This window comes from Spea bombifrons, chromosome 5 (assembly GCF_027358695.1).
Source record: "Spea bombifrons isolate aSpeBom1 chromosome 5, aSpeBom1.2.pri, whole genome shotgun sequence".
Classification (NCBI taxonomy): domain Eukaryota; kingdom Metazoa; phylum Chordata; class Amphibia; order Anura; family Pelobatidae; genus Spea; species Spea bombifrons.
Genome location: NC_071091.1, coordinates 74,591,177 through 74,606,743, shown reverse-complemented (window position 1 = coordinate 74,606,743; position 15,567 = coordinate 74,591,177). Strand labels below are relative to the sequence as shown.

Sequence of the window (15,567 nt, the reverse complement as noted above, 5' to 3'; positions counted from 1 at the left end):
AAGTAACATAACATGTAAAAAAGCTATTCACAACTGAATTGGTGTAGATCTCATTAAAAGCGTGCAAGCACAACACACTTAAAAAAGTCATATTTCAGATACACACTCCCTGTGTATCTCTTGACACCATGTCTGACTCCCTTCCCCCCATGAACATTAGACTGAACCCTCCGTTCTACAAATTCCAAGGCTTTTAAAGTCCTGTCACAGCCTATGAATGCAGGCCCTTTTGAATTAAAGGGATTTCCAAGCCTCAGGATTTTTGCAGTTTTGAACTAGAAATGTCTAATTTCCAAATACAATTCAACATTTTGAAGTCTTGTATTCTGCACCGGTGTATATTAGCAATGATAAGAAACCGTAGATATGTCTTGGATCCCTGTGCAGAATTCTCTTAAATGAGTCATTTTGATGCTTTGGGGACATTATAAATGAGCTGACCCTGAGATTCCACAATCCTTTAAAGGTCCATCACAAAGATTCTATTGTTGGGACTCATCAACAGTGACAACCAAATGATTCCGATAATAGTCCAAATATAAATCACTACTTGACAAATGTGATATGCTAGTGAGAAATGAGGTACTTATTACATATTTTTAAATGCATCGAGATCCCAAGTGCAGTCATTAAGCTCGTTTCATGAACAAAGATCTCTGCATGTTGGGTATTCCAATTGTTCCATTGTTTAATCTGGTACATTTGATCTAAGCCATGCTTAAGAGTATTTGCAATCATATGGATGTTTCAGTGTATGTGCCTTTGGATTTTTGAACTTGACCTTTGCTCTTTCATGCCTTTGCACTGATCTGAACCTTGCCCTCATCCCCATGTGAACCCTGCTATTATCCTTTTTTGTTGTTCAGCAATGTAATAAGCCTGACCGAAAACTTCTAAAGAGACAAGCAACTCTTCTGTGCATATTGGAACCTTACATCAGTTTTTTTTTCATTCTGATAATGATTGGTTGTTATCAATAAGTGGAGCCATGTTATTCACCATGAATGTTTTAGGCAAAAGTACTTTATGTGCTAGATGCCAGGTGAAGTGAATCTTATTATCATGGCACCTGTCAGTGGGTGGGGTATATTAGGCAGCAAGTGAACATTTTCATCCTCAAAGTTAATGTGTTAGAAAAATGGGCAAATGTAAGAATCTGAGTGACTTTGACAAGGGCCAAATTGTGGTGGCTAGATTAATGGGTCAGAGCATCTCCAAAACGGCAGCTCTTGTGGGGTGTTTCTGGTCTGCAGGGGTCAGCGGTGAACCGGCGACAGGGTCATGGGCGGTCAAGGCACATTGATGCACGTGGGGGGGCGAAGGCTGGCCCGTGTGGTCAAATCCAAGAAACAAGTTGCAGAAAAAGTTAATACAGGTTTTGATAGAAAGGTGTCAGAACAGACAATGCTGACCCCTGTCAACTGCCAAAAGCGCCTACAATGGGCACATGAACATAAGAACTGGACCACAGAGCAATGGAAGAAGGTGGCCACAATGTTACGGCTTATTGGTGTATATGGCATGCAGCACTGCCTCATACTTGGATCAAATCAGACACTCCAGATCTTGGTATGCAGGATGACGGTTATCAGCTGAGAAGGCAATGAGAGGACACCTCCAAAGGACCAGTGCAGCAGAGGGGGTATTCACCTGAATGACCACACAATCTGAGGTAGAGCCTAGACAGGAGAGTCACCCAGAACTAGCAGAGAGAGGTGAATGGTCTGTAGGGATGCCAATGTTGGGGTACCGGAGGACAGGTCAGCGATTAGAATAGCCAGGGTAAGGATGCCATAAAATCAGAGTAGTCAAATAGGTAAGCCAAGGTCAGGGGAGCCAGATATACAGGGATAGTCACGACAAGCAGGGTTCAGCAACATGGTAACTGTTATAAACCAAGAGAATACCAGCACCGGTGTTCGCAGGAAGCAAAACAACTGTGCACAATAAAGTTCAGTGCTGCCTAAGGCGATAGACCACGCCCCTTTTGTGACAGGTCACGCCACCTTGTGGGACAGGGGACATCGCCGAGCAACATGCATCCGCCTCCATTCAGGAGTGAATAAAGTGCTGGGAGATAGCGCACGCCCGTGCTTAATACCAAGAAAATGCTGTGGTTGAGGGGAATGCTGCAAACAGGTCTGGGGAAGGGAGCAAGGCCAGGTACTAGCCAAAAGGGGGTACTCAGGGGAAGAGGATCTATGGGGGACATGACATTAGCAGAATATCTAGTAGCGTCAAACCAACTATTTGCACAAATTCAAAGACATACCTAAAAAGATGTAGTACTACAAGTATTAAAAGAAACAATTCTTGCTGGATGGTCACATCAGAAGGAGAACACTCACATCATTACAAGAGAATATTGGCCCCAAAGAAGAGAAAAGAGATTCAGAGATAAAAGATGCCATCCAGGCTTGTGGCAGCAGCAATTAATACCTGTGTAACCAGGCAAAAGAGTCTTTCATGAAACCTAAAATTACAATCCTGCTATGAAGCACACTTGGCTTGGATCTTATTACTAGCTAGGATTACCAAATTATGGTGGACTACTACTCAAGGCAGTTGCAGATACCACTACAGAGGTCATTATATAATGCCACAATGTACAGTTTAGTCGCCATGGAATTCCAGAGTCTATAACAACAGACAATTGGCCACAGATTGTCAGTACAGAATTTTCACAATGGCTAAGGATAGTGAGTTTAAACATGTGACCTCTTCCCCATATCATAGCCAGGACAATGGTAAAGCTGAAGCTGCAGTGAAAATTGCAAAAAAAGTTTATAAAGAAAGCTATTAGAGATGGGAAAGACTACTGGATAGCTATACCGGACTGAGGAAATATGCTAGCCAAGGGCACTAACATGTTACAGAAAGTAGGTCCCCTCTTACATTGTTGAAGCAGATGCACACCTGTACAGGAGGGACATGAGATTTCTCAGATCTACAACAGAAACAGGAGCACCAACCCCAACCCACGAGGAGAATGCAATAGTTACTCCCGTTGTTAATAGGACTGTGTATGCAGAGTCACTTGAAATACTGTAGATGGTGATGTTGCAACTACACCTGGTGCAAACACTGAAGACACAGAGATGCTCTTGCGCCAGTTACAAGAACACCTACCAGATATAAGTTATCAAAGTATAACATGTTGGTATTTTCTTTGTTTCTAGGAAAAGGGGGATTATAACATGTAAGCACTGCTGTCATTTAAGAACAGTTTATCTTGTTCTCGGGGGGGGGGGCAGAGTGGCAGCATGCTTTTAGGGTGCGGCCTATATCCGAGTCAATACGGTATATATTTTCTGGCAATGCATAGCAGGAACACAGTGCATGCGCTGGGTGCTATAGGGGCCTCCCTTGGTGCATAGAGTCTCTCTAATGCAGCAGGGTATTTACAGAGACTCAGACAGATACTATTTCTTCACTATGATGATCAGGGAGCTTCTCACTTTCTACTGTGACAAGGTCAATAGGAATGAAAGGTGCACAACTGTATGGTTGTGTGTCTGTTCTGTATAATTCAAAGTTAATATTTGAGATTTCTTCTTATTTATTTAGCTGTGTGTTATACAGAAGAAGCTTGCTGGGGTTTGCCCTTCTTAATGCATAGTGATATCAGTGGGTGAAATGCTTAACTCTCCTGCAAACTACTTCATTAGGAAACAGAAGACATGTGTGTCTATGTACTGCATATCAGTGTAGCAGCACACGCACAGCAGCAATAAAAACTAACTTTGTATGTTGGTTCCCCTGGCTGTGTCTGTGATCCCCTTAAATGCAATTCCTGGGGGCCACAACTAACTGGGTCTTGCCAATCCCTGGCTGAGTATCCTGCTGAGCATCCAACAGCTAATGCTGTTGTGCGTGTATAAGATTTTGGAGAGGACCTATTGTACCAGATTTGCTGCATGGCTCAACTTTATTTTGATCTGACACTGGAGAGAACGGAGTAAGGAGCCCTTATAGAAGACTTCCGCTATTCTTATGGATTTCAGAATGAAATCTTGCCTATACAATAAAGTTTGCAACAGAAATAACCACAGATTTAGAATTTCCTATGTGAGTTCTGGTACAGCCTACAGCACCTTTTTTTCTTTTAATGGTAGTGGTATCATATGGTCACATATTACACCTGCATTTTCTTTACACTACTTTTCTGCTGCTGTAAAGAGATATTCTCTTTGTCCTAAATGTTTTGTACAATGAAGTTGTGTTTGGAAATACATTTACTACTTTTACTATATCCAAGTCAAACTCATTTACGGTAAGCTCTATGATGCTGTTTTAACAACTTATTTTTCTGTCTAGGGACATTTCCTTCTTTTTCAGAAATAGCTTGCCCGATCTGCACTGATTGTAGCTGTCACGTTCCACATGTCAAAAGAGCTAAGATTTGAGCAAGAAATTATGTTAACAGACTACTTTGGGTTTTAATGAGCAAGACTGCATGGGGTCTCTTATGCAGCGTGTTGACATGACTGCCAAACAGAGACACTAGCAGCATATCTGTCAGACTGCTGGGATTTTAACGTCGCTGGGGATATCGAACAAGAAAAAAAAAATCAAATCTGCTCGCAAGAATAAATAATCACTTCAATGTATGAAAAAAAGAAAAGCAATCAGCATGGGTTCCCTTAGACTGCTGAACTTCTGGCACTCCATTGGGTATTTCCAATACATTGTAGTCTGTTAAAATTGTTCCCGGGTCTTTTCTCTGGAATCATTCCTTCGCTCTGGAGCGTAAAGAAAAGCGATTGTTGTCATTAGGGAATACCTTTCAGATGAAAGTTGTATGATAATTTGAGGCTTTATGAACTAATACTAGAAAATAGATTTGGGGGGGGCGTGGTTAGCTTGCCGAGGAAGATGGCTGCTTAATTTGAGAGCTCCTCGCCACCCGCTCTTTAACCCGCACTTTGCACCTATTAAGTCCGCTATGGGCAGGAACAAAAAGGCTCCCTCGGACCCTGGTACCCCCGGGACCAGCAGCCGGCCTCCTGCGGCTTCCCTCCGCGAATATTTTCATACCCCGGCCCTGCTTCATTCGCAGCCGGAGGAGCCTGACATGGCGCCTGCCGCCACGTGCTCACAGGCCTCGGACGAGGGTTTAACTCACCAGCGCCCTGGGAGTCCCCCGGAGCCTTCTGATCGGGACTGGCGGCGCATCTTCTCTTCGCTCCCCACCAAGGATGACTTCAGCCTCCTTGTGACCGAGGTGAAGGAAACCGTCCGGACCGAGGTTACGGCGCTGCGCGCGGATCTCTCGCGTCTGGACGCAAGGGTCTCCACTACCGAGACTAGAGTGCGTGAGGTAGACCGCCAGCTTTCCGCACATCAACGCTCCTGTTCTTCCCGGTTAGCCGCGTTGTACTACCACTTGGAGGACTTGGACAACAGGGGCCGCCGCTCTAACATACGCGTGCGGGGCCTACCCGAGGGCGAGCGCCCCGAAGACCTCAAGGGCATACTAGACCGCCTGTTTGCTTCAATCCTGGGCTGGCCTGCTGACGCTGGGCGCAAACCCATCAAGTTTGACCGGGCTCACAGAGCCCTGCGCTCCGGTGGTGGACCGGGTGACCCTCCTCGAGACGTCATCTGCTGTCTGCACAGCTTCGCCCTCAAGGAGGAAATCATGCGGGCGGCTCGAGCCCATCGGTCCTGGTCCTTCGAGGGACACAAGGTCTCCCTTTTCCAGGACCTCTCCAGGCTTACGCTACAGGCTAGACGGGCGCTTCGGCCGGTAACGATGCTCCTGCAGGCTCACCAGCTCGCCTATAGATGGGGATTCCCGTTTGCTTTGACGGCGCGCCGAGGTACTACTTCTGCTACGATCCGGGCTCCCGCTGATGTTATCCCCTTCCTACGCGCGCTGGATCTACCATCTGCTGATGTGGAGGACTGGCTCACCGGGGACCCGTGCTCGGGTTTGCCCCTACGTGGGAACCGTCGACCGCGACCAGCTCACCGTGACGCGGCGGAGCACGACCGCAACTTGCCGCAGGAGGCTTGATAGCCGCACACCATGATTCCTGGCCCGACGACGGCGGTTTGTGCGCCTACGCCTCGACTCTCTGGAGCCCCACATCTGTGGGCCGCATGGGTACTTTGTTGCTCCCGCCCTGCGGGTCGCTTTATTGTTTGACTTTTTTTTTTTTTTTTTTTTTTTTTTTTTTTTTTTTTCTTGTTCCCGGTGTTTCTGTGACTGCCCCGTATTGCCCCTGGTTGCTGGCTGTTACTGCGGCGCGTTTCTGAAGTGTTTTACTGACCCCCTGCCCTGTTTTTCTTTTCTTTATTTTTATGTTTTCGCTCGCGTCCTGTAGTTGCGTGTGCTGCCCTATGCCTGATATTGCGCCGCTGACGCCATTACTGAGCCGCCGTGGCTTATTTTATTTTTCATTTTTATCTTTCGCCCCGTTACTGCGCTAGGCGGTTTCGGCTCTGTATTAGATCTGGCCTCCTTGGCTAGCCCGCCCTGGCTGTTAGGGCGTGGGCTGATGTACGCTCCGAGTCGGCCGTTCCTGTACGTGGGGGGGGGGGATTTGGTTTTTTTTTTTTTTTTTTTTTTTTTTTTTTTTTTTTTTTCCGAGGTTCATGCACTACACATATACACGCTTTCTGCACCCACATATACACGTTCTCGGCTCCGTGCCGTCCTATGGGGGCGAACCGCTCGTTCCCTGTGCTGCCCCGTGCACCGTGTCTCGCCTCCGTTGTGCCCGGCTCCATCCCGGTTTTTGTTCCCTCTCGACGGTGGCATCGCGCTCACGCGCTTCCGGTTTCTGATGTCTCCTACTGCTACCTCTATATTTATCTCTATATCAATATTTCCATATGCACACCTATATGGAAATATATATATATTTTTTTTTTTTTTTTTTTTTTTTTTATTATTATTTGTTTTCTTTATTTTATTGTTCTTGTTCCTTCCAAGCTGGGTCGGTTGCCGCCTCTGCTTTCTTTTCCATTTCCTGCCTTCTCACAGGCGACTGTTTCGCTGTGGTGCTGTATTACCGCTCTACAAGGCTGGGTGGTGGGATGCTCTGTTCTGTTCATTGATATTTTAGTGCTATAAACGGTTTTTACTGTTGCATTTCTATTGTTGCCTTCCTTGACTCCTAACTTTTCTGCCCCGCGCGGGGTATCAGTGTCCTGGTAGTGTTCTATTGGTGGTCCTTGTCCCTCGGCCGAGGTTCGGGTTTTCCACCGGTAGACGACACGTTTGCCCCTAGGCTCCCTTCCCCCCTTCTGTCCTAGCTCCCCTCCTCCACCTTCCCCTCCTCTACTTCCCAGGTCCCTCCCTCCTTTCCTGGGTGTCGGGTCCATCGCTGTCCCCGATGGCTTTCCAGCCGGCCCCCCTGACGTTCTTCTCTGTGAATGCCAAGGGTCTTAACATCCCTGAAAAACGCTCTCGGGCACTTAGGGACTTTCGCCTCCACAAGGCTTCGGTCGTTTTTCTCCAGGAAACGCATTTTCGGGCGGGGCAGGCTCCCAGTCTTCGCGACTCCCATTATCCCGTTGGCTACTTTAGCAATAATCCCGACGCCAAGACTAAGGGGACTGCCATTCTGATCGCTAAATCTACCCCGTTCATGGTTAAAGACTCTCTGTCTGACGCGTCCGGTCGTTACACTTTCCTGAAGGGCACTATTGCCGAGGTTCTGTACACATTTGCCAGCATCTATCTCCCTAACCGAGGTCAACACACTGCCTTGCGCTCCATCCTAGCATCCCTCTCCTCTTTTGCGGAGGGGATTCTGGTTTTGGGTGGCGACATGAATGTTCCCTTGTGCCCTTCGCTGGATACTTCCAGTGGCTCCTGTTGTGTCCCCGCAGGTCAATTGAGGTCCGTCCGCAAATCGTTTACTGATGCATGCTTGATAGACTGCTGGCGGTCCTTGCACTCCCTGGATCGTGACTTCACGTTCTACTCCTCGCCTCACAACTGCTACTCTCGCCTTGATTACTTCTTCCTCTCCCAGTCCCACCTTGACCTCTTGTTGACGTGCTCCATCCTGCCGATGACGTGGTCGGATCACTCCCCCGTGCTTCTGACCCTCTCGTCCCCCTTGCATAAAGCGAGGGAGTGGACGTGGAGGCTCAATGACTCCTTCTTGTTAGACGAAGCCCTTGTGGCTCGCGTGCGGTTGGAGTTGGACCAGTATTTCCGGGAAAATGTTACGCCAGGGGTGCCTACCCCGGTGGTATGGGAGGCCCATAAGAGTGTCATCAGGGGTTTCTTCATCAGGGAGGGCGCACGGCGAAAGAAGTTGCGCGCGCAGGAGGTGGATAGGCTTACCGCTCGCATTGCGCATTTGGAATCCGTACATAAAAGGGCTCTGACGGACGACGTTCATAGGGAGCTGTTGTCCCTTCGGGGTCAACTCTCTGACATCCTGAACTCCCGTTTTCGGCGGGCCTCCTTGTATAGTCGCCGGTTCTTTCACGAACACGGCAATAAGAGCGGCACGCTCTTAGCGACGATGCTTGCTCCCCATAAAAAGACTACCCATATCCATAAGATTCGGACGGCGGCGGGTACGGTATCCTCCTTTCCTTCCCGGATTGTGGAGGCCTTTCACTCTTACTATACGGCTCTCTATAACTTGCCCCAGGGGGTCCCTCGGGGGACGGAGTCTGACAGGCGCACGCTCATACGCCGCTACCTCGAGCGACATGTCCGGCGCAAGCTTACGAGCGCGCAGGCCGCGGAGATTGACCACCCACTCTCGGTGGAGGAACTTGCTCTGGCCCTGAGGGCTACACAGACGGGTAAATGCCCGGGCCCTGATGGGTTGCCCCTGGGTTATTACAAGACATTTTCTGACAACCTGCTCCCCCACCTGTGCACAGCTCTGAACTCCCTCTTGGAGGGCCACAGCTTGCCCCCCCAGACCCTAGCGGCCACGATCACCGTTATTCATAAAGAGGGTAAGGACCCTTGTCTGTGTCAGAGCTACAGGCCCATTTCCCTGTTAAATACCGACTTAAAACTTTACGCTAAGGCCCTGGCGCTGCGACTTGCTAGATTGCTCCCTCAGCTGGTACACCCCGATCAGGCGGGGTTTATCCCTCGCCGTGAGGCCCGCGACAACACTATTCGTCTCCTTAACATTGCCCACCGGGCTGGGGCGGGGGCTCATCGCCTTTTGTTCCTCTCCACCGATGCCGAAAAGGCTTTTGATAGGGTGGACTGGACGTTTATGCGCGCTGCCCTGGAACACATGGGTCTGGGCCCCTCCATGCTACGGTGGATTGCTGCCCTCTATACCGCGCCCACGGCCCGGATACGAATTAATGGCGCCTTGTCGTCGCCAGTGTCGATTGGCAATGGCACTCGGCAGGGTTGCCCTCTGTCCCCTCTTTTGTTCGTGCTGTCGTTGGAGCCCTTTTTGGAGGCCGTTCGTTCGTGTCCCGATATTCTGGGGTTTCCTGATGGTGGGGAACACCACAAGGTCGCCGCCTATGCGGACGATCTGCTCTTTGTGGTGGATCGCCCTGAGATCACTTTGCCTCGCATCCTTGCGGAGTTTCGGTCCTACGGGGAACTGTCCAACCTTAGAATAAATTTCTCCAAATCGGAAATTTTGAATCTCTCCGTGCCCCCGCAGCAGGTTCCTGCTCTCGCCTCCAGTTTTTCGTTTCGCTGGTGTCCTGGGAAGATGAAATACTTGGGGGTTTGGCTGACGACTGACGTGGCCTCGTTATACGCTGAGAATTTCGCCCCCTTGTTATCTGCTTTGGCATCGGACCTCCAGCGGTGGATGCCCCTGTATCTGTCCTGGATCGGCCGGGTCAATGTAGTGAAGATGAACCTGCTCCCGCGGGTCTTGTACTTGTTTCAAACTCTGCCGGTTCGGCTCCCCCGGGCATTCTTCGCTTCGCTTCGGTCAGCGGTGATTAAATTTATTTGGGGAAACAAGAGTCCGCGACAGCGGCTCTCGCAGCTTACTCGACCGAAATCGGCGGGCGGGCTCGCCCTGCCAGATTTTCGCCGGTACTATCAAGCTGCCCACTTGCTTCGCGTGGCAGAGTGGAACGTGGTGGGTCCGGGGCGGAAGCCCTGGGTTGCGCTGGAGCTTGGCGATTTGCGGGGTAGGGTTCTGCACGCCCTTTGGGGTCCTGGGGTGGGGGCTCGAGTGGGGTCGCACCCCTTCGTGTCGGCGACTCTGTCGGTGTGGAGGGCGGTAGGATGTAAGGCCGGGCTCTCTACGTCGCCGTCGCCTTTGTTGCCTCTTTGGGGCAATCCGGACTTTGCCCCGAGTCGCCGTTGGGGGCCTGAGGGGTACATGGGACTCCCCCTTCCCGTCCGCGCCCGCGGGTTATTGTCCGGGGGTGTGGTTATGACGCTGGACACTTTGTGTCCGGACGCGAATTTTTCCTGGTCTGACCGTTTCGCCCATCTCCAGGTTACGCACTACCTTGACACCCTCCCCAATCGCCAGTGTTTGACCAGAGAGCTGACGTGTTTTGAGTCCTGGTGCGCGGGGGCGGGTCCTCCGAGGGGGGGCGTTTCCCTACTTTACTCTCTCGTTCTGTCCTCTGTGCATGCTGAGCGGCCCTCTTTCTGTTCCCGCTGGGACTCCCTCGGCGTGGCGGACCTTGCGGACGGGGACTGGGATAAGATATTTATCCTTACGCACAAGAGTTCCAGGGCCACTAAGGTACAGGAAACAAACTATAAGATTTTGACACACTGGTACCGTACGCCTCAGAGGCTTCACAGTATGTTTCCGGACTCCTCCGATAGATGCTGGCGATGTGGCGGGGCTGAGGGCACGATGCTGCATATATGGTGGGAATGTCCCCTGATCCGACAGTTCTGGACGGAGGTCCACCGTGTGATCTCTGAGCTATCTGATGCCCCTCCCCCTTTTCAAGCACTGCCTATGCTTTTACACCACACGCACCTCTCCCTCTCCCAGTATAAGCGCTCGATTGTGCGACATTTATTGGATGCGGCTAAGGGCCTCATTCCCCTCTACTGGAAGCAACAACGTGCTCCGTCGGTTGGGGACTGGATGTTGAGGGTCGAGGACCTTAGGAGGATTGAGGATCTTTCCGCAGTTTCTGTCAAGCAAAGAGAGAGGTACACAGCCACTTGGTTTCATTGGCTTTCGTATGTTTCCCCACTTGATTTGTGAATTAGATTTTTTCTCTTGGGCACTTCCTTCGTTCTGGGGTCATCACTGGCGTTGTGCTTTTGATGCTTTTTCCGTTCGGTGCCTTAATGCCTGATATGTCCTCTTCGAACGCTGACGGTGCTGTTTTTCTGCTGTGACCCCTGCGTGGGTTTTTGTATGTTTTGTCCCTTACTCTGCTCGGGACGTGTATGGACTTACCCACCCCTCCCTTCCCCCTTCCCTTTTTTCATTCTGTATCCCATACCCCGTCACCCCTCCCTTCTACCGTATTCTCAAAACTTCAATAAAACTTGATTTTGCAAAAAAAAAAAAAAAGAAAATAGATTTGGTCTATTTAATTAGGCTATAGTGAATATACAAAATAGTTGGTTTTGGAAGTTAAATTCTCTTTTTACTGAAACATGGTCAAAACATGGACATCTTAAGGTAGCGGCAGAAGGATGCACTTACCCTACCACCAGTCATCCAGGGCCCAGGGCCAGTCCTTGTCCAAATGGCACCCAAAGCAAACCTCTCACTCCACACACACGCCATGTCTTTTTCACCTTTAGAGTGCCAGTGGAGGCAGAGATCTCTTGTGCATGATCAGTATGTATTGTAGAGGTTGTGGTTAAACCGCTCTAGGCCACTAGACCTAGTTCTGCAATTAGGACCACGTTTTAGAGCGACAGCCTGTGTCTGACTCAACTAAAGCTAAGACCGGCCCTGCTGAAGACTTTTGGGAAAGTGGAATTAGAAGAATCAGGCATCTGCAATGAAAGAAGAGACAAATGAGGGCAATATTTAATAAGAGAACATAATGATGGAAATTAAGGTGAGGAATGGATTTTCCGCAGTCTCAGAAAAATGTCTGTGGACACCTAGAAACAGCTTTGTTAAGGATGCAGAGGATGTTATCTTCTCGTGACGTTCCAAATCCAGGATTCCCTGCTGCACCGTGCAGCACAGGAATATCGCGCATCATCGCACATTAACGTCACCGCATGCCTCTTCTGGGAATCCCTGCCAAAAAAAGCCATCTCATTGCCTAACTCTTCTGTTCATTCATTAACCTGCTGGCAGTATTGCACTGCAGAATGAAAACGAATTTCTTTCTGTACCGGCATTTAACATAGAAGTCCTGTAGAAGATCACATATAATGGAATCCTATACATTTTGATCAGCAATGGCATTGGCAGTAAGCTGTTAATAAGCCTCCACAAAAAAATGTTTTTTTCTTCGTTCAAACAATACATGTTGCTAAGTCACTTGTATAGCAAGGCTTTTCGGATACTGTTTTAAGGTTAGATGGTACGGTGAACCAAGAGTTGGGTGGAATGAGATTCTTCTCTCTCTAGCGTCTGCCTTTTGTGTGATATTGCTATGTGGTGAACAGGATTTTGCACAGTCTAATCCTCCTTTATTCCTTTCTGTCTTTACATTGGCCATCGAACGGGAACGTGATGTGCTGAAGATCGAGTGAGCACTTGATTGACAAGCACTCCCCATTCAGAGGCCTCAATGAAAAGAAAATTCTTAAATTCCAAAGGGTCCAATTGAGATAATTGTATAAGACTACAATCACTTTTCTATGCAACCTTTTCTTTAATTCATACATATTGTGCAAACATGTCACTGAAATTATAAAATAATACCAAAAAGAGACCATTTGGGGCTATCAAGGAAGTACTTAATGTTTAACAGTCAACAAGTACAAGATAGTTTCTCGATTTAAAGAGACGTGTATTGAGCACATTCAATGTCCTGTTTTTAATAAGGATTGAAAGACTGTGTCGCAGCATGCGGAGGGTTAAAGGAGTTTTGAATAAAGAGTTATTTACCATACTCTGAGTACGGAGGTGAGATGTGCTGCTGACGCACGACATTTCGACTCGCTGACTTTAAGTATGCGTTCTGCGTGGCTAACCCCGGCAAGTTTCTCCTACAAGATAAAAGGCTGTGAGATCTAGAATGAAAAGATATAATCGTACGTACGCCGAGGTTTTCGTCGTTTAGCTGTATGCCATAGGCACGCAGCACAGCATGTGGGCTGAATGCTCATCCATAAACTCCCACAATGCACATGCATTTCATTCTGTGACAGTGACAAGTGCACTCGGGGCGTGCAGGAATGTTCATACAGACGCCCGCCCGCCCGGGCAGAAAACTTCAGGTAACTGTAGCTTTTCATCTATACGTTTCTATACGTTTCCTAGTGATTTCACGAGCACAGCAAGATCTACGAGTACACACAAGATCTTATCCCCGAAGAAGGCCTTTTCGTTCAGTTTATCCAGGATGGAATGAATGGCACTGGGAAGCAACAAACAACGTGACTATCATTCAGTTTAGCTGGGTGTTTTTTTTAATTTTTCACTGCATAACTAACATTCGTTTTAGAACGTTTAACATCTTAACGCACTTAATCACTAACCAAAGAAGTGACATCAAAAGAGGAGAGAGGGACAGGTGGATTTGAGTCCCAAAGAAGAACATCTGAGAGACATGACAGTGTTAACCCCCTAAAAACACCTAACATTCAATGTTTAACTGGGGCAGAACTATGAATGCTGGGAATTGTGATTTCTACTTTAAAGGGACACTTATAGCCATCATATTCACTTTAATGAATATGTTATCTGAGAGGTCCCTTTAAATTGACATGGCATTCCCCTACAAATGCATAGGGGGGTAGCATTTGCCCCTTCCCTTGCCCCCAGCTATTTTCTGCCCAGGAGATGTGTTTGCCAGAGCTGGCCTGGTGAAAGCTGTCCTGGGCTTGTGTGGCCTGGGAGTTCTTTCCTGCTACTGATTGGCTGCCACAAGCAGCCAATCAGTGGCAACAATGGATGGACCAACTAGGATGAAGGCAGCTGCAGCTTCTACCTCGATGATGTCTTTCATTTATTTACTATTTTTAAAGCATACATGTGACTCATAAAGTACGTTCATGCGCGTTCACTTTTACTCGGGCTGTCAGGTACATTAAACTGTCCCTTTATGCCTAAGCCTGTATTTAGTGGATCTGCTTGGATCTGCTTCACACATCCACCCTGTAGGTGTCAGTGTAGTCTGTGAATGCCAATGTCAGGGCTGGGCAGGGAGCCTTCCCCCTCCCCCTCACACCTCCCTCCAGAACTTGCCTTCTCCTCCGGCTGTCAGAGTGAGATCCAGACTGGCTGCAGACAGAGGGGTGGAGGAGAGAGAGAGAGAGAGGGGAAGGCTGCCAGTCCCAGGCACAGGAGCCCGTGTGCGCAGACATACTGCAGGGGGAGGTAAGACCCTTTCATCTGCTCTGCACTAAACACGCCGAGCTTAACACCGGCGTCAGGGGCAGCTGAGGGGGGAGGCGAGTGCAGGATGTGGGACTTGCTGCTGGGGAAGCCGCATCTGGAGTGGGAGTCGGGGAGAAGCTGCCCTTAATACTGTAGGCACCAAAAGTGACAGAGGCCCAAGTTTAGTGCAGGCTTTGGGGTGAAAGAGCATTTGCCCCTTCTGGGACTCCCATGACCACGGACCTTCTCAGGAGAGGCTTAGGAGGTGCTGATCCCACTGCACTGATAAGTGTGATGAGGACTTGCTGGGGGACTTTGGGAAGTAAAGCATGTATAAATGTATGGTAATCATGGGGGGCTATTTAAATCTACTTCTGCCTGAGACCCCCCTGCGTGACAACCTGTGGAATTAGTCACCCCCCCCATCAGCAACTGGTGCCCACTCAGGTACATAGTCACTCTGATGCCCACTCAGGTTCATAGTCACTCTGATGCCCACTCAGCCACTTGCACCTCTCACCTTTCCACACACATGCCCATGTGTATGATGCTCTGAGGCCAACATGTAGATATTTACACTTGAATTCTGTTTGCATTTGGCTTGTTTAAAACCCTTAGCCTTTTAATACGTCTTGGGCTAATGGATCCTGTGGCTACTGTTCCTTTTATTTCCCTCCACCCCATCAAGAACAAACTATAACACACAATATTATGATCAACTTTTATCAAATGTAATGACTGTTGGGCCTTCATGTAGTATGGCGCTAATAATGATGCTCCAGATAGAACTGTGTTTTCAGAAAAAATAAATAATGGCAATGTGATTTTTACTGAACATATAAAAATAAAATGCAATTTAATTATATGATGATGTTTAGATGCCTCCCTTTCACTTTTTAAGGTGCTGTCCCACTTAGCCAAAAACTTTTATTCTGGTCTCTTGTACACCTGGCAAATGATACCTTAGTAGATCTGTCATTTTACTCTTTTCAACAATGTTTAATCACATAACACTTTTAACATAAAACATTACAGTTTTGTTCTTGTTTTTCACTTTTTAGTTTTCCATGGCAACAACCTTTCAGTGCCAGACTTTGTGCCATATGACAATTAATATTATTATATTATTAATTAATGTTTAGGAATTTTGTTTCTAATGCTG

At 48.2% G+C, this 15,567-nt stretch overlaps 1 protein-coding gene across 1 annotated transcript in view; it reads left to right on the top strand.

Annotated features, from left to right (window-relative positions):
• Window positions 1–14,276: 14,276 nt before the first annotated feature.
• Window positions 14,277–15,567, top strand: part of LDLRAD4 (low density lipoprotein receptor class A domain containing 4) — a 150,796-nt gene continuing 149,505 nt past the window's right edge. The window contains exon 1 of the mRNA XM_053468011.1: window positions 14,277–14,405. The gene's annotated coding sequence lies outside the window, so the exon portion shown is untranslated. The remainder of the gene's footprint in view (window positions 14,406–15,567) is intronic.